This window comes from Podarcis cretensis, assembly GCF_951804945.1.
Source record: "Podarcis cretensis genome assembly, chromosome: 4".
Classification (NCBI taxonomy): domain Eukaryota; kingdom Metazoa; phylum Chordata; class Lepidosauria; order Squamata; family Lacertidae; genus Podarcis; species Podarcis cretensis.
This window is the reverse complement of record NC_137173.1, coordinates 32,430,894-32,453,683: the sequence shown is the minus strand read 5'-3', so window position 1 is coordinate 32,453,683 and position 22,790 is coordinate 32,430,894. Positions and strand designations below refer to the sequence as shown.

The following is a 22,790-nucleotide window of genomic DNA, read 5'->3' as shown; positions in this document are numbered from 1 at the left end:
AGGCTTTCTCCCGGGCAGACACTTGTCTGACAACACAAGGAATATAATTAATATTCTAGAAAAATTACAAGTGAATATCAATACCAAGGCAGTTTTGATATTTGTGAATGCAGAGAAAGCCTTTGACAACATCTCATGGAGTTTTATGAAGAAGAATCTACAGGGGATGGGGGTATGCCAAGGTTTTGAAAATGGTATAGGTGCAATTTACTCAGAACAATGTGGTGACAGAAGAATTCAAGATTGAGAAAGGGACACGACAAGGTTGCCCAATCTCTCCATTGGTCTTTATATCGGTCCTTGAGGTTTTGTTAAATATGATTAGAAAGGACCAAGAGGTTAAAGGTATACAAGTGGGAGTTAAACAGTACAATCTGAAAGCATTTGCTGATGACTTAGTGTTGACTTTACAGGAGCCAGAATCTAGTACTAAAAGGGTATTGGAACTGATTCAAGAATTTGGACAGGTAGCAGGCTTTAAGGTGAACAAGATGAAAACTAAGGTTTTAGAGAAAAAATTAACTGAATGAGAGAGAAAAGTTTCAGGAGGAGACAGGATTAACATTGGTTAAGAAAGTGAAATATTTAGGGGTTAATATGACAGCCAAAAATGTGAATTTATTTAAGGATAATTATGAAAAATGTTGGACTGAAGTGAAAAAGGATTTAGAAATATGGACAAATTTGAAGTTATCATTGTTAGGCCGAATTGCTGTGATAAAAATGAATGTGCTGCCAAGGATGTTGTTTTTGTTTCAAACATTGCAAATTTTGGATAAGATGGATTGTTTCAAGAAGTGGCAGAAAGATATTTCTAGATTTGTTTGGCAGGGCAAGAAGCCTCGAATAAAATTTAAGATATTAACTGATGCTAAAGAAAGAGGTGGTTTGCCCTGCCAGACCTTAAACTATATTATGAATCAGCTGCTTTTTGCTCGCTGAGAGAATGGCTGCTTCTTGAATGGATTTGCTGATTAGATAAATGGAATTTGAATACAGAAGGGGGAGGTGTGAGGAGGTCGAGGAAATTAGGCTTAAGAAATAAGATTTGAAATTATACATGTTTCGAGTATTGTGTCTCTGTGTGTTTTTATTGTTGTTTGTGTTTATATGTTTTAATTTGGAAACTTTAATAAATATCATTTTTAAAAAAAGAGAGAATGGCTGCTTCTTGAAAACACTGACGTGTTAGATTTAGAAGGTTTTAATAATGTATTTGGCTGGCATGCATATTTGTGGTATGATAAGGTAAAAGCACATAAAGCGTTTAAAAATCACATTGTTAGAAAAGCATTGTTTAATGTTTGGATAAGATATAAGGATTTGTTAGAAAAGAAAACCCCAAGATGGTTGTCACCAATGGAAGCGAAGGCACAGAAAAAACTCAATATGGAGGCCAAATGGCCGAAATATTGGGAAATTTTGGAACAAGATGGAGACAGAATAAAATTGCAGAGCTTTGAAAAATTGAAAAATAAAGTGCGAGATTGGCTTCATTATTACCAAATAATGGAGGCATATAATTCGGACAAAAAAGTTGGCTTCCAGGTGGAAAAATCAAAATTGGAAACAGAATTGTTTGATCCAAAATTAAGCATTTGTCAAGAATGTATAACTTGTTGCTGAGATGGAACACTCAGGATGAAATGGTGAAATCAGTTATGATTAAATGGGCACAAGATGTTGGACATAACATAATGATGGCTGACTGGGAACAGTTATGGACCACCGGTATGAAATTTACGGCATGTAATGCCTTAAGAGAGAATATTATGAAAATGATGTATAGGTGGTACATGACACCAGTCAAGCTTGCAAAAATATACCATTTGCCCGATAATAAATGTTGGAAATGTAATGAGATAGAAGGTACATTCTTTCACCTTTGGTGGACATGCCCAAGGATTAAGACATTCTGGGAGATGATTTATAATGAAATGAAAAAGGTATTCAAATATACCTTCCTGAAGAAACCAGAGGCCTTTCTCCTGGGCATGGTTGGCCAATTGGTGCCAAAGAAGGATAGAACATTTTTTATGTATGCAACAACAGCAGCAAGAATACTCATTGCGAAGTATTGGAAGACATAAGATTTACCCACCCGGGAAGAATGGCAGATGAAGTTGATGGACTACATGGAATTGGCGGAAATGACTGGCAGAGTCCGAGACCAGGGAGAAGAGTCGGTGGAAGAAGACTGGAAAAAGTTTAAAGATTATTTACGGAAATACTGTAAAATTAATGAATGTTAGGAAAATGTTGGGATGAAGTTATATGGCTTTAGTAGAAATGTTATAAGGAATTAAGGATAAACAGATTAATAGAGTATTAAAGGGAAAATAAGGTTAGAATGTGTTAAGATAATTATAGGATTAAAAATAGAGGAAGATGGAAAGGAATTGCTGGAAAAATTAATAGAAGTGGAATACAAAAAGGGAGGTGCGAGGAGGTCGCGGAAATAAGTGAATGAAAGATAAGATATTGAAATTATTTGATGTGTTTTAAATTGTGTTTGTTTTGTTTTGTTAGTTTAATGTTAGTGTTTTGTTAGTGTAATGTAGTTTTTTTTCTTTTTTGTATTGTATTGTATTGTTTTTATTTTTTGTAGTGTTTAAATTGTTGGAAAAGGTAATAAATATTATTTAAAAAAAATAAAAAGAGAGAGCAGATTGAGATTGGTGGGGTGGTGCCCCATTCACCTTGATGGACCAGCCTCAACTGGCTCAAGAGATGCAGACATACACCCATACTCCACCCGACCTCTTCTGATTTGTATTTCAGATTTTGTGAAGATATAAAGCTCTTTATATGGGTAAAGCTATCACCATTCTGATTTAACCCTCCACTTGTGACATGACCACTGCTCCACTGTCTTATCATAAAATTTAGATGGATAGCCCTTTAAGGGAGCTCTGCAATGAACAAGATGGTAAGTACCCACAAAATGGTCTCAGAGATTATTCTTTATACAGCTACCATCCTGTTACCTTCTATCACTTTAAACATTTTTATGAGGTGGTTTGGAATTGGAGACTGGGGCAAAACTGGTGGTGTGCAGTTCAAAGTGGAGCTCAGTAGCACAGGAGAATGGATAAGGTGGAACTCAGGCAAATTTTCCTGGTTGTTGTATGTGACAATGGAGTTTGTGAGGGGATGAGATCCTGATCTAACTTCTATTATTATATATTTCCTCTCTCCCACATTCACTTGGGGTTCTAACTGAGATGATAGATATTCAAAGCACAGAATAGTGGTACACACACACACACTGTCCTAATCTAGGCAAAACTGGATTAATGGTGGTTGGCAGGTCCTTAAGCTTTGAAAGAATGGGTTCCTTAGTCACTGATGGCATCTGACCATTTTACATCACTTTGGCTAACTGCTTTTGGGACATTCATGGATCCATCATTGTACTCAATTTACTTGCAGGTTTAATTGTCACCTGGTAAGAAAAGTGACCTCTTTATTCAGATTCAGACCTGACTATGGTGGCTCTTTCTGATACACCTCCTGGTGGAAATGTGCCACCAAAAACACATCATGCAAGTGCTCAAGGTGGCTTTGTATTGTTTCTTCTGCAAGAAGGTTCATAAAATACAGTCTGTTCTGTACACTAGATTTTTCTTTTGGGGATATCTAAGAATCTAACATTAATTTGTCTGAACATATGACCAGACCTTCATATACCTTCCCAGTTTTGTGAAAATGTGTTATAAAGCACTAGTGTATATATCTGGATAATATCTGGATAATGTTTTCTTCAAAATTATATACTATACTGGATTTTCTTTCCATACAGAATCTCTATTCTTTTTATGGTCTGCTGAGATTCCAACTTCTCTTTGAATCTGTATTTGTTACCTTTTCTTGTCCAATACTTGTCACTTGTCACCCATTTATCAAGTAAGTGATGCTCATTTTCTCAGGCATGCAATAGGGCAAGAAAATCTTGCAAGTGAGGAAAGGAAATATAGTTATTTTTATAGTCAAATTTCTTAATCATTAGAAAGAATAAATGTCTTATCTGCTGGCCCAGATTTTAAATGCAAGGGGGAAGGGGAATGGATGCGCCAAAGTTACTGGTGACACTTGTCAGAGAAAGTTTACAGACTGCATGCTACACACTGAACTATTGTTAAAACCTGTAGGCAAGGTGACTATTAAAAGGAATTGTTCTGCTTCAAAGGTCTCCAGGAAGAATGCCATCTCCTTTGGTGTTCTATCTCTCCAGCAGCTTTCGATGTCATGGTGAGGCTTTGATTTAACACTCTCTTAATTCTCACATTGTGCCTCACTCAACTTTGAAAAAACTTTCAGGATTTCTTTTCTCAGCACTAGACTCTTCTTTCAGACACCGAAACACAATTTTCATTGCATTTATTCACAATGCCATCACTGGTCTATGTTGTGGCCCTTCCAATGACATGCCACCTAGATAATTTCCCTTTTCACAAGATGATTTTGTAAGGCTGTGAAGTCCCTCCATCTTGAATATTTTATATGGAATGCCCCCAAGTGATCTCAGTCTTCCAGGACAATCAGGTATCCAAAGCATGCTAAGATGTTTTCTTAATTGTGTTTGGATGCATGGTAACTTCATGTTTGCAGCTGATATTAAGGTATAACTAGTGTAATACATGGGGTGGGATATAAAAAGAAATTGCCTCTGGAGCCTGGCTGAGGGGCAGAAATTCCCTTGAAATTTTTCATGGGAGATGTTGTACTCACTTTGATTGAGTTTATGAAGAGGATTTTCTCCACCCCCTGTTCTGTAGTTTTAAAAAATAGTTACAGCTTTCATTGGTTTAGGAACACAGGAAGTTGTATTATACTGATTCCATCTAGCTCAGTACTGTGTACACTGACTGGCAGCAGATCTCTGTGTTTCAGACATGCCAAATATGTGATCTGATACTGAGCTTTGGCCCTGTCACATTGCTTTTCTTTTTATAAAAGCATCGTGAATTCTCAAACCCAGCTGGTGTCCTTTCCCCCGCCTTTCTGTACAATTAAAAAGGGACCCTTGCAGCTCTCCATAATTTCCTAGTGAGCCCTCTGTTTCCTGGAGTGCCCATAAAAAAAACAAAACCTTTCCCTCCAGAAAGCACTGTTGCCGTGTTTAGCCCTTGTCACCTCTGCTCACCCCTGGCTTGAAAGCAGGAGAGAGAGAAAATGTGCAATGCTCTTCCACTTTCCAAAGGCTTGCCATATTCTGGGCAAAGCGGCTCTTTCTCCTGATACTTTATTTGGGTCTGAGCAACCAAGTGGCTGTGACCCTTTTGGCCATAGTAAAACACAAACCACTACATAAGAATGGTACCACAGGGGCTAGTTGGAAGGCTGCTGCTTGAAGCACTTATAAATGCAAATAGGGAGATTATAGGGTTTCCACTTGCATACAGAATATCTACAGAATATGCCTGGCTTTCCCCAGGCATCTGTATGAAAAACCAGTTCATCTTCAACCAACAGCCCTGCCACATCCTACACCTTCACTCTCCTCTCCATCACGCCCTTCCCTCTTCACCAGTTGCAAGTGTCTGGGAATTTGCCAAGTCACTTCACAGCGAGCTCTTGAAACCTGCACAGTATTATTTGTGCCATATGCATTATATCCAGTTGATGAGCTCAAAGAGAATCGAAGAAGTGGGTGAATGGCTAAGGCACAAGTCAGCAAATTAAAGTTATGAGTTAGATGCAAGATGTGCTGCTTTAGAATACCATGGAGTATGATTTCCATTTTACAGATGAATAAATATGATGGTGTGTCAAAGGTAAAGATGGGAATAAAACTCAGGAGTCATTACTCATATAGTCTAGTGGTTTGACAAAGGCCACCCTGATTTCAGGTTCTAACAATAGCTCATTATAAACACATCTTTTTATAAAGTCCTCTGAGATCCTGATATGAAAAGAGCAAAGGTGGGTTTTAGAATATGAAGCAAACACTTTCTGCATTGTTCATATAATCACACATTATTAACTTTATGCTCTTTATATTATTGGCTTATTTGTGAGCAGTATCTTTTACTTTTTACTGTTAATGAAGAGCCTAGAAACCTATAGAGGCAGTCTATTTCTCACACATTTACAGAACACAGGAACTTCTGGACCCTCTAAATATAATGATCAGCAGTGCAATAATATGCATGCTTACTCAGAAGTAAGCCTTATTGACTTCAATGTGACTCGCTCCCAGGTAAGATGAATAAGGATTGCAGCCTTACTCTGTCATTAGTTTCAGTTGGTCAAGATGATAAGGGGCATATGTATCATTAAGGTCAGGGAAGTACCCTGTCCTGAAAGCTTGCTCTTGTGTCATTCCTTTCATTCTCAAATAACACATCACCTTGTTCGTTAAAACAGGCCACTCACATTAATTGAAAAGGGGGGAGGGATGAGTGGTCAATTGCACTATATAAATAAGTTGTGGGCAGTTCTTCAGATGATACTGAAAAAGAATGAGATGTCTTCTTCTCACAGGCAAATCTATGAACTTCTGTAACAATAGCAGAACATTTGTAAAGTTAAGATAACCATGATGTTCTTTTAGTGGAAAAAGAAAAGAAATACTCCACTTGAAAAGGTCTAGTATTCAGTCCAACTTTCTTTGCAGCATACAGCTGCTCTATTTCTTTGCCTGTTTTATTTGGCCTTGTTTCAATAGCACAGGAAGAACATCAGCAGGAGCTTAAATTATATGTGCTGCAAAAGTTTTGCAAAATAATATCTTCTGTTCTTTGGAGTAAATTATTTTGGGTTAGCTTCAGCAACATTAATGTTATAATCTTATATAAAGGTAATTCATTTCCCCATCACTTTCCTTGCTGCAAAAGTCCAATTTTAGGGGGGAAGAGGGTTTGTTGCATAAGAGTGCCCAGCTGTGGACCCTGAAATTGCTGGTATATGATTGAATCCCACCTGCAATTCCAGGCACTATTGAACTGAGTTAAAATGACTGATTGAGTGCAAGCTCATGACTTTCTGCATACTCCGAAGAGCTTGAAAAATACAAAAACCATAAAATGAAATATGAAAATATAAAACCTAAAACATTTTTTCCTATCAATGGTCTTATCTGACTTCTTGAATGCTTCTTTCGTGGAACCCGGTTTAAAGTAACTTATATCACCACTTTAAAAATGTCATGAATTTTCTACCAGATATCCCAACTCTAAACACATATGCATAGAAAGAAGTCACAAATATTTGTTAATCACTTTGGAATAAATGAAATGAAATGAAATGTATGAACAAATAACAGATTATTTCAAGAGACTGTTCTTATAAACATCTCTGTGCTTCCAATCACAAAGTTCCAGGTGGAAATATGTGACAATGGTTTTTCTAATACTATGCCACTTAATAACTGGAATGAAAACTATATGTAGAATATTACTTTCGTCTGAAGCAGACATGATGGTGACGAAGTACTAAATAATAGTAATGGAGGCACCTCCATTCGGGTCAAAAGAAGAGAGTGAAACAAGGCAATAGTGCAAGAGAAAGAAATGCAAGTTTTCAGAACTGCACAGGAATAAGTCTGTCATGGCTCTGTACACTTTTGAAGTCTTCACTTAACAATCTCTGGGTGGCAGCACCAGGGTGATTTATTTCTGTAAAGTATACTCTAGGGTGAAGGATAAAGCAGTTGCTATTCAGAAGATGGAGGGGGAGAGAGGCTTTTACGAACTGTTGAAACTCTTTCCTCAAGAAAAGTGACCTCAGCGTTCCTCTCCAACCTTTTTGCATAACAACCAGGGGCTGGAGAGAGAATTAAATTCAGTTCACATTTGAAGATGAACCAACACAAGCCATACTTTCCAAAACAATATGCAAACTGAAACACAGGGTTGTTTTTTTTTTGGAAAAAATTGCACTTCTCTGAATTTTGTAAAGTGCTTTTCCAGCCAAGCAATGCATCCAAAATTAATATGTTATGGTAAAGTGTGCATAAAAATGCATATATTAGTGAAAAGAGCATGGAAAATACATCATAGCAGGGAAATTCACAAAAAATGTGTACATAATAGAAGAATTTCACACTAAAATCCTGATGAATTTTCAGGAGGAATTCTAAAATTAATAATAATTGCAAACTGGTGTTGAAAAAAAATGACAAGTGGGGTGTCACAGGGTTTTGTCCTGAGCGTGGTGTTTTTCAACATCTTTATAAATGACTTTGATGAAGGAATAGAGGGGGTACCCATCAAATTTGTAGATATCAAGCTGGGAGAGGTAGCTAATATCCCAGAGGATAGAATCAGAATTCAAGACAGCAATAACAGATTGGAGAAATGGGCCAAATTAACAAAATAAATTTCAGTAGGGACAAGTGTAAGTTTCTACACTTAGGCAGAAATAATTAGGTATACAAATATAGGATGGCTTGTCAGCGGTACATGTAAAAAGCATTTAGGGGTTTTAGTAGATGGTTCAGGGCCACAATACTTCAAGGACCACTTCTCTCCATATGAACTGACCTGGACCCTGCAATCATCATCTGAGGCTCTTCTTCATGTGCCCCCTTCGTGAGAGATCTGGAGGGTGGCAACAGGAGAACAGGCCTTTCCTCTAGAACCAGAACTTTGAACTTTAACTATCTTTTAGAAGTGGGTGGGATGTTTTTAATGTATTTATTTTCCCTCTTGGTTTTAATGTATCTATGTGCATGTACAGGGGAAGGGGGGCTGTCTGTTTGTATGCAAGACATTTCAGGTTGCCTTGGACAAGATAAAGCGACTAACAAATTCAGTACATAAATAAATGAACCACAAGCTTAACATGAGTGATACAGTGCAATGCTGAAGCTATTCTAGGCTGCATCAGCAGAACTATAATGTCCAGATCAAGGAAAGTAATAGTACCACTTGGTCAGCCCCAACCTGCAGTACTGCGTCCAGATATGGGCGTCACAGTTTAAGAAGGATATTGAGAAGCTGGAAAGAGTGCAGAGGGCAACCAAGATGAAAAACCAAGCCTTATGGTGAACATTTGAGGGAGTGGGTAGATTTCACTTAAAGAAAAGTAGACAGACGTTTTATGATAGTTGTTTTCAAATATCACATGGGTACTGGAGCAAGTATTTTCTGTTGCCCGGAGGGTAAGACCCAAACCAATGGATTCAAATTATAAGAAGAAGATGCTAACTAAACATTTGGAAGATCTTTTGGACACTAAAAGCTGTTCGACAGTGGACCATACTACAGTTTACAGATTACAGTTTAAAAAGGAAAGGAAAGGAAAACACTGGAAATTATCAGAGAAACCGCCAAAATTTCATTCAAAGAAAAGTTCAAGGTGAATTTGAAGGCTCATAAAAAGGTAAAGGTACCCCTGCCAATGGCATTATTTACTTCCAGAGAAAACACACCCAAACCAGCCAATTGTTTTATTCTGTAAAGGCAGCACACTGAGTGTATGAAATAATGTGGACAGGAGGAAGGTGCTTTAACAAACATACTTCAGTAGCCCCCTTCATTCAGCCTTTCCTGCTTTTTGTGTTGTTCTGGGAGGGCCCCCTCTGGAGTCCCAGGTGGGGGCGTCAACATCCTTTCCTCTGATTGCTTAGCAACAGGGATTAAGTGTCCTGAGCAATGGTGCTACATGCCGAGTGTCAAAGCATTATAGAACTACATCTGTGCTTCCTTCTCTAACTTCCTTCGGAAAAGTCCTATTGACTTACTTTTTTAAAACAAATTAAAGCTAAGTGCCTGTGGCCCTTGGAAGCCTTGCCCCCCCCCCATTGTACCCCTTCTACTACATGGTGAGACAATATTTCTAGTGAGCTTTCCATTATGATTCCAAGATAAATTTTGTGGCAGTGCTTGAATCACAGGGAAAAGAAGGACCCAGAAGTTTCTACCACGTAGTTTTAGCCGAGTATTGGTGAGTGCATTATTCACCCCTTTTCTATGCAACACTCCCCCATGCCCCCCTCACATTCATCACTCTAGGAGGGCAGTTGGATCTCTTGTCTCTCTATTGCTCAGTTTACTCAGCCTGTCTGCCTATTTCACTTTCCTGGCAATGCTTGAATTGCAGACGGGTCATGCCCCCTTTATCAAGGTAACAGGAGGATCTGACTTAGCTAAAATGGGGAGAAGTCATTGGTGGGACTTATGGATTTTGGTAAGCTCCCCTCCCTATCCTTTTCAGCTGCTTTTTCCTGGATGCTCAAAGCTAATTTTCTCTTAGTTATCACACCTAATCTCTTAAAAATACACCGTCATCATGTTTGTTGTATTGTTTTGTTGTTGTTGCATGGAGTAAATTGGTCAGAACGCTGTAGTATGTGATTCTAGCTGTTTGCTACTTTTATTTTACACAGAAAAGTCAATAATCTTAAAAAATTAAATCATTTTCATCAAAGGCACTAGTCCTATTGACCCTTTGGCTTTCTGGAATAATGGCTTTATATGTTAGTTATCTTATAATCATATTATATAGCTGGATACTGCCTTTCATCTGTTCCATGGCAATGAATGGTAACAATTCACAAAAAACTATTCGCAAAAAATGAATACTGATCCGCTGCCATCTACATGCTATGAATTCTCATAGCTGTTTACTCAAGAGAATGAAGGTCAGCCACTGAATTGTTTTCTGTTTAGTCAATATTGTCCCATGTGTTTCTGCTGCCCTGTTTTTGGAGAGATTTGTGTCATTGAAAACCAAATCCTTACATCAGGATGTCAGCCATGAGCCTAGCTCGCAATAACTAGAAGTGTTCATTTCCTTGGTTTGGAACTTATATTATTATTCTCAGCCGTCTTAAAGCCCACAAGATCTTATTAAGAAAACACTGAGGGACATAGGAAGCAGTATGAATGGACAATGAGTGTTCTCATGAAAGTTGGACAAACATTGCAAAGCAATGTCTCAATTTTTGAGCAACTGTGGTTGCTTTTCAATCCATTTTCTAAACTCCACCCATAAATTTTCTTGGAATGTTTCTTAGCACGAATGTTCATGGGAACTTTTATTTTTTTTAAAGTATTGCAGTATGCACACATAAAATTTATATACGTGTGAGTCTATTCTCAAACTGGGAGATGCAATGCTCATTCAAACAGGAACTCAGTGGTAACCATGGGACTTATCCTGACCAGTCAAAACTCAGCCAAAAAGTAACTCACCATAAGTTAAAAGTGTAAAACAATTTAAATAAAAAGCAAATTGCAGAAATGTATGCACTATCCCCAAACCAGAGATGCAAATTTTCTATATGTATACCATAAGTCTTTTGGTTACAGATAGGTAGCCGTGTTGGTCTGCCATAGTCAAAACAAAAAAAATTCCTTCCAGTAGCACCTTAAAGACCAACTAAGTTAGTTCTTGGTATGAGCTTTCGTGTGCATGCACACTTCTTCAGATACACAGTGTATCTGAAGAAGTGTGCATGCACACGAAAGCTCATACCAAGAACTAACTTAGTTGGTCTTTAAGGTGCTACTGGAAGGAATTTTTTTTGTTTTGCATAAGTCTTTTGATGATGATTAGAACAAGATGATGGATATCATCATTAGATGCTTTAGCCACTTTCTCAGGCTCAGGTGCTACTGCAGAGATTTCAAGCTGTGCATTTCCATCATGCCTTTTCTTCACTACCATTTTGTACATGATGGTACAGGTGCCAGAGATCAGCGCCAGAAGCAATGAGAATTGTTCTTGCAGAAGGTTCTGAGAGAAGATCGAGTTACTGTTTGAAGAAATACAGGCATTATGCATGTAGTTTGGCTGCAGACTTCCATCTGGCATCTGGTTGGTGACTGTAAGAACAGTATGCTGGACCAGAAAGGACTTTGGCCTGACCCAGCAAGGCCAGTGTTGTTATATGGAATTCACAGAACAATAGACGAGAGCTGGAGCAGTCCTATACTATTGGAATCAAAGTCTTGCCTGGGTTCTCTTCTATTGCCATAATTCTGCTTTCTGAATTCTGCACCTCTTTTTCACTTTCAGTATACAACATATGATTTCAACCAAGTCTACAAACACCAACCAATTCCTTGAAAAAACATTTCAGTAACACTTTTCCAATTTAGAGATGGGAGGATAGTAATCAGGGCTAAGATTCAGAGAACAGGCAAAAAATGATTAAAAGACAGGTCTGATCTGGACCAGCAGATGCCCCAATATTTGTGGGATATGAAATGAGGGATACAGATAGGACTGAAGGTGTTATAAGTCTCCCACTAAGAATACAAAATATTGCTGTTGGGTACTCCAAGTCACAGAATTTAAGCAAGCCATCAGATATTTAAAGAAGAGCTGGTGAAGGTGCAAAGGTGTTAATTTCAGGAAATGAATATGAAAGACACAAGAGCACAGGAACCTGCCTTCTGTAAGCTAACACAATTTATGTATCTAGCTCAGTGGTGTCTTCTCTGAGGGCAGCTGCTCTCCACGGTTTCACTGGCTCCTTCTCACCAGAGAAGTTAGAGACCGAACTGGGGTCTTCCACATGCAGTGTGAAATCCATCCGTCAGTATATAAACTGATGCTTGCTATCAGCAACTCTGACAGGTGTTGCTGCTCAAAGATGTTAGATATATTTCATAAATTGTTATTGCTCAACTTTTTCTATTTTGACTGGAATTGGGGACAAATTGTGGTGATAAATAATATAACCATTTCTTCCCCCCTCGCCCCCCCTTTGGAAAGGGTAGAAATACAAAACTAGAAAATCCAGATGATCTCATAATTGGTTATTGATGAGTGCCCAGGGCAGTTGTGACTGTTTTCACTGATAGAAAAATCTCTTATAGCATATGATGCCAACATTGATCCACTTTACTAACACAGAGGAACATTCTTCCAACACAAGACCCAGGTAGAAAGATGTAATCACCCAGCAAACACAGAGTATGGGTGGCACTTGAACTACCTGGATGAAAGAATAATGCAAACCTGATTCACTTCAGTTCCATAAGACGCTGAGCTGAAATTCTAATACCCAGCCATACACAATACATATTTTTTTTCTTGAGACCATATGCCAGCATCCTAGAATGGTATGATTTCAAGTCCAGTTGAGTCTTTTGTTTTAAGAAGAAAATTGCAAAGAAAACTAAGCAGATTCCATACATGATGGGGAGCTTCTGAAGTCGTGGAGAGCCAGGAATCATCAGGAACTCAATGTCTCAAAGCCTGTTTCTTCATGCTCCTCTGAAGAACTTAATGGAAGGTGTTGGCCTCTTTCTTCTTTCCTCACAGTATTTCATCTTGTAGCTCCTTTTATTTTTCACTTTGAGCATTCATGTCTCTCCTTAACTTTGTGTGCTTATTTCTCAGTCTCTGAAGACTGCTTCACATATTCCATTTTCTTAAGGCTAAATGCAAAACATTTCACATGTACCCATTATTACAAATGACAGATACAAGTGTTCCCAGCTCAGGAATCATTTGGATAAAACATTAAGATGTCAGGATTGCCCTGCCCTGTGAACACAGTGGGAAAGCATGTGATTCCTTCATTGTGGCATGTGAAGCTGCTTTGAGGGTTGCCCCCCATCTAAGCAGAAACACTGGTTATGCATTTCTTTCAGTATAAACATCAAAAGTATAGAAAGAACAATCCTTTCCTAGAAAACACAAGGGCATAGATCTTTGGGAAATAGGTTGAGCAATCATCCAGCTTCAAAAAGTACCTGGGAAGCAGTTCTAAGATTTATGGTCTTTGGGACTGTGAGCACTGATTTGTCTATGGCATCCGAATACATACCTCTAGAATCAAGGACCTGTCAACATCTCCCATAGTAGATATATATACAAAGCATAATATTTTTAGTGGAAAGTCCATTTAGCCTCCTTTTTAATTCTGGGATGACTGCAGTGGCCACCAATTAGTTTCTGGGCTCAATTCACTGTGCTGGTTTTGCTGTACAAAGCCTTAATGTAGCTCAGGACCCCAATACCTCAGGGACTGTCTCTCCACATAAACCAATCTGGCACTCATCATTTAAGGCTCTCCTGTGTGCCATAGCTGAGGGAGATGTGCAGAGTGGCAACATGAGAATGGGCCTTTTCAGTGGTGGCTCCCTACTTGTAATGCTATCCCCAGGGAAGAACACCTTAGTTCTTAACTGAGAGGGTGACAATTTAATTGTGCCTATAGCCTCTTTTTGTCCTCATCCTTTTAAGTGGCATGGGTAAGATTTGTTCCTTTTATACACATTTTTGGATGCGCACGTCAAGTCTTGTTTTTATTCCTGTTTTAATGTTCTTTGCTATTTTTGTTTGTGTAATGCAAATCATTTTAAGTCACTTCAATGTAAAAAGTGACAAATTTATTATTATTAATAATAATATTTTTATTATCATTTTGCAAGTTAGTAAAACCTTATTTTACTTGTTAGCTTTAACTGTCTCTGGAGTTTTGAATACTTATTCTTGCCGCATTCTCTAGTTTTCTGCACTTTGCTAGACGCCTTGAGGTCTTTGGAGGGCAGGTGGCAAGCATGCACACATTTTAATAACTCAATCAATAGCAAGAAGAATGCTTAGCAGACTTCTTCTGACTTTGCCTTGAATTAGAAGCAACTCTCAGGAGCGTGACTTTAACAGCCATACTGGTGGTTTGAGTTCAGATCCCTCAGCATGGCTGGCCAGCAACAGAGAAGGTTGTAGCAACTTAGTAGAGTCCACAGATTTTGATTTTTACTGATGTAGGCTAAAGAAAAATGAAAATCAGTTTTCTCTCCCCTTCCCCTTTTGTGCTGATCCATATCTCATTCTTCCTCAGACAGTCCTTTCTTTTTCCTCCCCCATCATCTGTTTCTCTCCCCACCCTGTGCCCTTTATTTTCCTCTGCATTTTGCTCTCTGCTTTCTTTATGATGCTCTAGTTAATGGCTGGATCTATATTGTGTTTTCTGCCTTTCTCTTTTCCCTCACTTATCTCTTCCTGTCATTCTATTTTTATGTGACTCAGTCCTGTCATTCCCTGTCTATTTCACTGATGCTGCTTTTAAAAAATGAAATAATCACATCCCCCCTTTGCTGCTTAGCTGGCTGCCACTTAATTCTCCTGTCTTTACCTCACACGTCCAGTTCCTCATTATCGCCTCTCACTGTCTCAGCCTATCATTTGCAGTTGAGGTTATTGTTGTTATTAACCACTCCTGGGTGGGAAAAAATGGTCAAAATATGGGAATTTAAAAAATGGCAGTGGCTCAGTCGTCAGGGAAGGGGCACTGACATCTCACTGCAGCCTAGACCAGGGTAAGGACATTCTCGGCTGTGCTGAAAGGATATAAATTGATGGCACCCTTGTTAAATTCCTCACAGGCACAGTGTGGGAGATTCTCAGTGCTGCAGATGCTGCAGATCAAGCCTAACTTTAGAGGAACACGTCTCCCTCAGCTTCCTGACACCTTTGGTCTGGCAGAAATTTCCTTTCAATTAATGAACTCACAGAAGAATCACATCAGAATGAGAGGAATCCTGAACACAGGAGGCAGCAGAATGGCAGCTTCCAGCATGGATACCAAGAGAACAATTTTAGACACAAGTTGAATGATAGTTCAAAATGTGAAAACGTCTGAAAACATAAGGAATGATGATGTCACAACTTCCAAATGGGTGTACAGGTGGATGTCAGTGGGGTTTCTTTACTAGTCTTCAGCACTGGTTTCTGGGAACAGACACGTCTCTTTGAAATGGAAATAGAAACTCTTGCTTTAAGTACAAAAAGGGATCAATGTGCAATTCCAGATGAGTAGGGGAAGGTAGAAACGCTGTCAACGAGAAAGGGTATGTCTGTTCTGATTCTGGCAAGTAGGCTCCAATTAATGGTATCACTGTCTGTACTGTATCAGTTCAGGCCCTAGCTATGTGTCTAAATATTGCAAGTGACTCTGGGATATTTGGTCTTCCTTGCACTGTCTGTTGGCACTACAAAAATGTGGGAAGCCAGTACATCAGTGCAACAGTTTCCCCAGATTACCCTAACAATTACATCAGGCTTCATGATTGACGCCATTGGCAGCCAGAATACTTCTAGGTTAGTGTATTTTTGAGTTTCCCAATAATTGTTCTCTTGAGCCTCACATTATTTTCTCTGCCCCTTAATAATTTCATACACTAATGTATATATTTCAGTAGTGGATTTGGGCGATGGAATAGCACCAACTCTCCACCAACCCTCCTCTGCGTGGTATCCAACAGTTGGTGGTTACTGGATTTCACAGAGTAGCTGTCATTATACCCCATTCTAAATATTTGATTGAAGATGCACCAGGAATAGGGCCCATCATTTATGTATTTTTAGAATGTTAAGTCTGTGAATGTGCAAAAATAAGATATCTAGCAGGCATTGTTATTGAGGTGCTCACCTATGATGGTCTTTTGTGTATCCCTCCAAGTGCTTGGCTATAGTTATTGTAATTTTGTCTGTGAAAAGCTTGATGTTAAGGGCAGCCACAGCATGGAACCTTGCATGCACACCTGCTAGCTCCAGTAGAAGTGTCTCCCACCAGCTTTGCACATTTGTGTGGGCATGCAAGTGCCTTTTCATGACTTGGTTCATAACTTAAATCACCCAAAAGCACATCTAGAATTTAGTTCTCTTACAATCCAGTTGCAGCACAGCACTCCCTTTAAAGCACTACAAATGCTGGTCAACTCATTAACAGGAGTTATTTCATGGAATAGGAATAGAGATACAACAGGTGCCCACTATTTGCATTTTCCAGGAAAAAAAGTGAAGGTGTTCTTGTTTTCACAAGCTTCTCAGCTGGATGGGCAGAGGGGGGTACCTCTTTGCCTGGGGTGTTCTTTGTTCTTAGATCTATCTTTAATTGGAGTTGGTTTTTTTTTTTTTTTTACAATTTTAAACCCTGTTTTTAACTGTTTTTATTATATGAATGTAAATTGCCTTGAAAAGTGTTTGATACTTAATATATGCTTATGAATAATAATTCATGACCATGATGGCAACAGCAACAACAGCCATTAGCATATCTAATGGAGAAAAACCCTCCGCTAAAAGTTTGCACAGGATCTCAATCTCTCTAGTCATCCTATAGACATGGATCCTTTGTTATCCACCAACACCTTTTTCTCTTCTTTGTCACATAGGGAAAAACCCTTCCAGGGACAATTTGACCTACAACCAAAATCACATTAAGTCTCAGTGTTCAGTCTTGGGAGAACTGCATTTCATGGGCTGAGTCTGGAGGAGGACTTATTTATGGGACACTCAGACATGAAAGTTAACAGGGACCTGGTCTGTTTTCTTCCTGTTAGAAGAGATTTATTTATTTAAAAATATTTTTATATTACCCTTTCCATAGATCTCAAGGTGGCCTACCACAACAAAACACAGCTTAAGAAAAACCTGCATGCAAACACGATAAGTAAAAACACATCACATTGGATAAATATACTGCAATATTACTATAACTATAGTAGGCAAGCTACCTGTCAAGTCTTGGTAGCAGGAGCCACAAAAATCTTGCTGAATAAATGCTCAGTAGAATTGGTGCCTGCTTTATTTTACAGGGAATATGATTCCAAAGGCTAGGTACTGCAACAGAAGAAGTTTTCCTCCTGCCATCAAATGTACTTCAGCAGGCTTTGGACAACCAGAAAGGCCTACTTCAAAGATCTTGACAGCTAGGCAGCTCTATATAGGCAAAAGTGTTTCTTCCGGTAATGAGGTCCCAAGTTGTTTAGAACTTTGCAAGTCAACCAGAAAACTTTAAACTTGGTCTGGTAGTAAATTGGCAGCTGGTGATGCTCTTTCAGCAATGGTCATGCATGATCATGGTTGACTGCTCCAGCAACCTAACCTCTACATTTTGCACAAGATGCAGCTTTCAGGACACATGGTACACTGAAGCTAAGGTGGTCTGTGCAGAGGCAGACTTTGGTACTATGGCACTCTTAGAAAGGACAAATTTTGCTTCCCCTCATATTTCTTATTTTCACAATAATTCCTTTTGATTCAGTTGCTTTTTATGGATCTTCTCAGTAGGTACTTGTTGTTGTTGTTGTTGTTGTTGTTGTTAGCCCCCTTGACTTGGCATCCTGTGCAGGACAACCACCCACACCATCCGAAATCAGACACTGGTCTGTGTTTGGACAGTGACTGGATGGGTAACCGCCTGGGGGATCACATGTATGATAATGAAATCACTGGCCGTAGATGAACTGTGGTTGTGACTGCACACTCAATGTATGAATTCTCTTCCTCTTGGTAAACCTTCTGTGCTGCTTGAGGGGCTTTTCTAGTCCTTGAACCTCTGAATAATACAACTTCTGCATATAAAACATTCTGGTATCTCTTCTTCTTTGAGATAGAAAACAGCCTAGAGATGAAAATACGCTTGCACTCAAGCTGTATTTTTCATAATTATGCATCTTCAGGGTTTCATAACAACCAATTTAATCACTTTTGCTGTTTAGAGGGCCATAACAGCCAATCACAATAATGGCTTTGGTATTTGGTAGGAACCATTTAACGCCCAAGAGCTCTTGTTCTGAGTCACTTGATGCCACTTAAGTTTGATAGACAGCCTCTCATTAGCACAATTGCAAAACCTCCAGCACAAAGCTCATTCCTTTAAAACAAACTCCATTCATTGATCCCAGAAGTCTCCAAGGAAATCATTAACCTGGCCTTGGCGTGTGTATGCATGTGTTTGTGTGTGAGAAAGAGAGTGAGTGAAAGAAAGATCAGCACCCAATCAGGATTTGTTTCCATTGATTTTCCTCCATGAATGTTTTTATTCTCTGTTACGCATTCACTAGATGCATGCAGTGGGAGGGCGTAACAAGTGAATAGGGCTTTAGTACTTCCAAAGGGAACCAAGTGAGATCATGGCTGTGGTAGCATTCAAACACAAGGCTTCTCAGATTAATCTCTGCCATTTCCACTAGTGTTTTCCTATCTGCCCTTATGACAGAGAACCTAATGTGGAGAAAAGAGCCTATAGAAAATGGCATATTCAGATGTGAAAGTGGAGAGCTTTGTAGAGGACTACAATAGTCCTGGTTCTCAATCCATCCCGGGATGCAATACATCCTGGGATGTGGTTGGAATCAGTATGCTGGCTCACAATGTGATCCAATAGATCACTTGGTGTCTTCTTATGCTTCAATATCACCAAGTGCATACCAAGTAACAGTTAACCACAAATAACCAAAGCATGATATCTGAACTGATTAATGAGCCACAAGTGTCTCTCAAAGAACCTAGAGATGGGTGAATCTGTCAATTTCAGTTTCCACCAGTTTCTCATTTGTTGTCCAATCTTAAATTCAGTTCTTCACATTTTCAAATCAGCTTGTGGTATTTTTTTTTTAAAGTTCTCATGGAAATCATCAGCATTTTAGTGCAAATTTCTTCAAATATACACATTTTTGTATTCCATTTTGCCCTATGAACACATTTTTGCAAATCAATTTTCCCTAATATAATACAGTTTTGTATTGTTATTTGTATTCTATGTGCACTTTAACCTAGCATATACATCTTTGTACCTATTACTTGGCTGGATAATGGCATTTGGAGAAGCACAAATTTTGAAGGATGGTTGAGCTTTAGTTTGCCCATTGTTTCAGAAAGTGTGAATTAGTTTGGGTTCACCATTAAATGTGAACTGAATAGAATTTTCTCCCCCAACCCTGAAAGAACCATACAAAAGGAATGCTACTAGCAACATACAGGATAAGACAGCCTTTGCCAACCTGATGTTTTCCAGCTGTTTTGAACTATAACTCCCAGCCAGCATAGTTGTGTAAGCTGGGACTGTAATTCAAAACATGTGGTTGGCATCAGGCTGGCAAAGGTTAGTATGAGGTATTCATTGTCACACTTTACCCTTATATAATATCAAGTTCAGAATTTGATGCTGCATACATTTGTTTGGCTCTATTAAATACCAATTCCCTAGCCATATCCTAAAAGAACACTCTTTTGTTTATATTCTTCACTTCCCTGACCCTTGGGGAAATAACTCCTATGACTGATAACTAAAAAGCTCCCTTGATAATAGCTGCTCACTATTTCCCCCCTCCTTCCCTTAATTACATTTGTGTTGTACCCAGGCTGTTTGGATCTTCCAGTTTGGTTCAGATACCTCCTCTCTGTATCTGTGACTTGTCTACTGTTCTCTTAAAATTGCTCAAGTCCCAGAGCAGATGTAGCATGAGTCAGCCCAATACTTTTTTCCTGCCTGAGGCAGAGCAGCAAATTGCAGCTGCTTCAAGTGAAGGTGTACAGAACCTAAGGCCGGCCAAGTTGTTTCGGCTCCCGAAGCAGAAAATTCCACAAGTGTCTCTTCCCCTCCCTGTCATTGAAAATACAATAAAAAATAAATTAAAAGAGCAAACAAATTTCTGCCTTTTCATGGCACCCAGGCTGTGCACACACTCCTGCTTACTCTACATCTGGTGACCTCCCACCACTAGCCACAATCCACATCTATCCTGCTGTTTCTTATGAAATACACTACTGCATTTTGATGCCTTTCCCCCAAGCCAGCTTGGATCCCAATTGTGAAAAAGAATTACTTAGCCATGTTTTAAGTAATGTGCACCGAGGATCCAAAATCTGTTGCCTTAGGCAATGCCTTCACTCTGGCTAATGGTAGGACCAACCAACCCCGTTAATTGCAATGGCATTTGAGAGCATCAGTGAATATTGAAACCTGTGTTCCAATTTTCATCCAAGCAATACCTATATCCAAACATAGGATAGGTCAAAAACTGATTTTGTAGCTCTTCTTAATAGATAATACTTTGTTTAAGGCTAAAAGATGTGGAATTTTTTTCTCTCTCAATATGATTGCCACACTTAAAAAAACTAAGACAGTAATAGAAAGGCAGTCTTCAGTGTGAAGCAACTTTTAAACGACTACATCACTGCTGTGGTTATTCTACCAGAAGGTTATAATTATATCACCAAACGTACTTCATATTATGAGTCACTTACCTATATCCATGCTGCAATTTTATTTTATCAGAATACCAGAAAATTCATAGCTGTTAGAATCTGCTTCCTACAACTCTGTCTTGGGGGAATAGAGGCCCATGGAGATTAAAACCAGTTGTTTGTATTGTTATGAATTTGGGGTGTTAAGTTGTGTGCCAGACTCCGCTAATCCCTGGATCCAGCAAGTGTCAGAATTTAATCAAGGCTTCTAATTTTTGGAATAGTCAGACTAACCTCCTGGTGAGGTGTAAGGAGAACAAAGGAAGGTGCTCTGTGGGATATGGCTAATGGGTGGGCAATTCACAGACAGAGAGATGGACAAAACCAGAGTTTAGAGTTGTGATGTGACCTAGAAGTAAAGCAGCAAGCTGGAGAGAGAGAGTCAGAGCAGCGTTTGAGTGCAATGTCTGAGTTCTGTTTGAAACCAAGGCTGTGGCTATGGCAGAAACAAGACCTTTTAAGGGTGTCAATGCTGTGAACCTGTCCTTTGTAGGCTCTGGTTGTATCTATATGTAAATAAACCACATATCCTGCACAGTATCCACTGTGCCTCATTCCCAAAAGGAAACATGAACCCTGGGTAAGCCTACAAGCCCTGGAATCTCACTCGGAAATTGGGGTGGTGTGCAATAATTTAAGCTATTGCAAAAGTATAAGAAGAGACTTTCTGGATCAGGCTAATAGCCCATCCAGCATCCTGTTTTCACAGGTGCCCATGGGAAACCTGGAAGCAGGATTCAAGCGCAACATCACTCTCTCCTGTGGTTTCCAGCAACTGATATTCAGAAGCATTACTGCCTCCAGCTGTGGAGGCAGATTATAGCCATCATGGCTGGTAGACTTTGATAGCCTTCTCCTCCATGAATTTATCAAAACCTCTTTGAAAGTCTGTTGGGCCATACATAACTATGCAATATCGTGTATAAGACAATATTATTTCCTTAGAAATTTGCCCCCCATCAAAAAAAAGCTCAACAACTCTGGGCAATCTCCCCCCCAAAAAAGTTAAACAACTTTGTGCAATTCCCCCCACCCCATTTTTTATGTTGCGGTCCAAAAAATAGGGGTTGTCTTATATATGGGGTCATGTGATACATGGAACAATACTATATCTGTCCTGAATCTTCCAACATTCAGCATCATTGGATGTCCTCAAATTATGAGGAAGAAAAAAATCTCCATCCATTTTCTCCATGCCATGCCATCCATTTCAGATTCCTCACCACTACTGCATGTCCTGTCTAGTTCACATAGTTTGTGTTAGGCATCCAGGTTGTTGTGTGGGCAACAGAAGGCTGTGTCAAAGATTCTGATCTGTTGATTGTATGCTCCTAGATTTGGCCTGAGAGTTGCTTCCCCAATGGCATGTGAAAGCTGAGTGCTAGGGTGGATTCCTTAGCTATCTTGGCTATAGAGAAAAGGTCTATACTCCTGCCTGTGGTCTTCCTTTTCCTGATTGACATGGATAAGCAGTATGAATGGAGTCTTATCTCCTGGTTGTCAAAAGACCTCTTGTGCTCATTCATTGACCTTTCCTTTGCTGAGAGTTAGAGATGACGAAGGAATTTGTTTGGTGCCCTTAAGATACTGGAACTCCCAATTGGATTTCACATGTCTCCAGATTTTGTAATGCAGTTTTGATGCATGGAAATATGGATTTTATGGTTTAAATCTGTACAAAACATATATTTTATGGGAAAGCACACTGAAAAGCATTGGAAAATATCTATTTTGGGGAAGTGTATATAAACATGAATACAAATAATGCTTACATTTTTCATATATGCTTTGTAATTTCTTTTTTAAAATTTCTTTTTATTAAAGGTTTTCTTCAGCAACAAAAGTTT

The 22,790-nt window shown here is 39.0% G+C and overlaps 1 protein-coding gene and 1 long non-coding RNA gene across 4 annotated transcripts in view; one reads left to right on the top strand and one right to left on the bottom strand.

Annotated features, from left to right (window-relative positions):
• LOC307213942 overlaps positions 1-17,589 on the top strand; it is a 31,305-nt gene extending 13,716 nt beyond the window's left edge. The window contains exons 2-3 of the long non-coding RNA XR_013837780.1: positions 15,294-15,758; positions 17,300-17,589. This is a non-coding gene — a long non-coding RNA (uncharacterized lncRNA). The remainder of the gene's footprint in view (positions 1-15,293; positions 15,759-17,299) is intronic.
• Positions 1-22,790, bottom strand: part of LSAMP (limbic system associated membrane protein) — a 460,055-nt gene that overhangs the window by 125,604 nt on the left and 311,661 nt on the right. The gene's annotated exons all lie outside the window — the stretch shown is intronic.